This window comes from Triticum dicoccoides, chromosome 2B (assembly GCF_002162155.2).
Source record: "Triticum dicoccoides isolate Atlit2015 ecotype Zavitan chromosome 2B, WEW_v2.0, whole genome shotgun sequence".
Lineage (NCBI taxonomy): Eukaryota > Viridiplantae > Streptophyta > Magnoliopsida > Poales > Poaceae > Triticum > Triticum dicoccoides.
In genome coordinates this window covers 67021249-67023288 of record NC_041383.1, presented here as the reverse complement: position 1 = coordinate 67023288, position 2040 = coordinate 67021249, and the positions used below count along the sequence as shown (strand labels likewise).

Genomic DNA, 2040 nt, shown 5'->3' with positions numbered 1-2040 from the left:
GGAGTTTCGTTCCAGTCTTTGCATCGCCAACGCCGACGTTTCGACCGCAGAGGGGTGTTGAAACGTTATATCTTTGTATTTATTTCCGATTAATTCTCCTATTATCTCTAGTCTTGTATAGGTTGATCTCTAAAGATATTGTAGGGTTAGTTGGCTTGTCACACAAGACACCACCTGTATATATTGTAACTAACTTCGATGGAATACAATTGAGTTGCATCCTATAATCTTTTACATGATGCATACCACGTGGAAAACGTGGGAGCATGCGCGGAGCCTGCCTGCGCGCTCGCCGCCCCGGCGGTACCCCTGGAGGCAGATGATGGGGCAGGTGGTTTGCCCGGCGGTGCACTTGGTCACCACCACGACAGCGTGCTTCGTCGCCGTGATCACTGGCCGGTCGAGCGCGACGAGGAGGAGTGCGGGTCGGCGATAGCCGTCAGCCCGACCACGGCGCCGACGGTGCGCTTGATTCGCCCGGTGGAGCGGTGGTCGTCGTGTTGGAGGCGGCAGCATATGACAAGGAGAGAGCGGGCGAGGTCGAGAGACACGAGCGCTCCGGCGACCGCCCCCAGCATGAAGCCGGCCGGCCCGAAGACGCCAGCGAGGAGGGCGTGCACCAGCCCGACGGCCACCTGCGTGGCGTGATCACCATCTTAATTAGGAGTAGTTGATCACTTGCTCCGAAAGCAGGGCCGATCACGACAACGGCAGTGAGCAAAGCGATCACTGATCCACTGTGATATGATAGGTACAAAACCGCAGGCTTCACTTGATGGAGGGCTGTTCCGGTCAGAGTTTGAGCAGTGGTGAGAGCAATGAAGACGCGGTTGCCCGTTGGCGTCCAGACACTAGTAGAAAAGGGGGCAATGACCCAGGTCAGTTCAGCCCATTAGTCCCGGTTCAATCCAGAACCGGGACCAATGGAGCTATTTGCCCCGGTTCGTGAGCCCAGGGGGCCGGCCGGGCCACGTGGGCCATTGTTCCCGATTCGTCCGGACCTTTTGGTACCGGTTGGTGGGACGAACCGGGACCAATGGTCCTGGCTCCTGGCCCACCACTATTGGTCCTGGTTGGTGGCACCTTTGGTCCCGGTTCATGCACCAACCGGGACCAATGGTGCTGCCTATATATAGCTCCTCGCGCAAGAGCAGAGCACACTGCTCTGTTTTTTCTGGCCGAGGGGGAGAGGGCTTGATGGTGCTCTAGCTCACCTCCTATGCACACAAGGTGTTCGATGGAATGCCCGAGCCACACTACTTAAGGTTTCTCCTCTCCAAGCTCGACCGCCAAGCTCCATTTTCCTCAATATTTATCTAGGTTTAGCGGTCCGTCACGCCCCGTCCCCGTCTTCATCGCCGTCGATCACCCGCGCCGATCTCATCGTCGGCACCACCGTGGTGAGCCTCTTGTTCTTATCTTCTTTCTGAAAGGAAAAATATTATTACTTGTTTGTTTAGATAGATACTTGTATTATTTTCTTACTTTTATTATTGCATCTTATATAGTGCGATGGTTTTGGTATCCGCCCCCATCGGCCCTCGTCCTGTGTATGATTCGGATGTGGTATATATTATCTTTTCATAACTATTGGTTCATTTATTGTTTATGAAAATTATGCCGACCAACGTGACATAGATTTTATTTATCTAGGAGGTTGTTGAACCGGAAATTCCAACCGACCCTATTGTCGAGAGGTTAAATTTAGTTGAAGAAGAAAACAATTTCTTGAAGGAAAAAATAGAAAAACTTGAGGAGGAGAAGATGATATTGGAGTTGCATGTTGCGGATGTCGTCGATGATCACAAGATCAAGATGGATGCAATGCGCTTGAAGATGAGAAAGATTCGAAAATATGCCATTCATACCGAGGCTTGGTATCATTATACCGTTGGATCAGTTGTTACCTTGGTTGCGATTATGATCGCATTTCTTTTCGCATTGAAATGTTTTACATAGTTTCAACGTATGGTTTAATTAATTTAGATGCTCTGCAGAGCTTTATGTTGTTAGATGAGAACTATGTATGTACTTTGGTTT

The 2040-nt window shown here is 50.5% G+C and overlaps 1 pseudogene; it reads right to left on the bottom strand.

Annotated features, from left to right (window-relative positions):
- Positions 1-231: 231 nt before the first annotated feature.
- LOC119360484 lies at positions 232-578 on the bottom strand (annotated as a pseudogene).
- Positions 579-2040: the final 1462 nt, after the last annotated feature.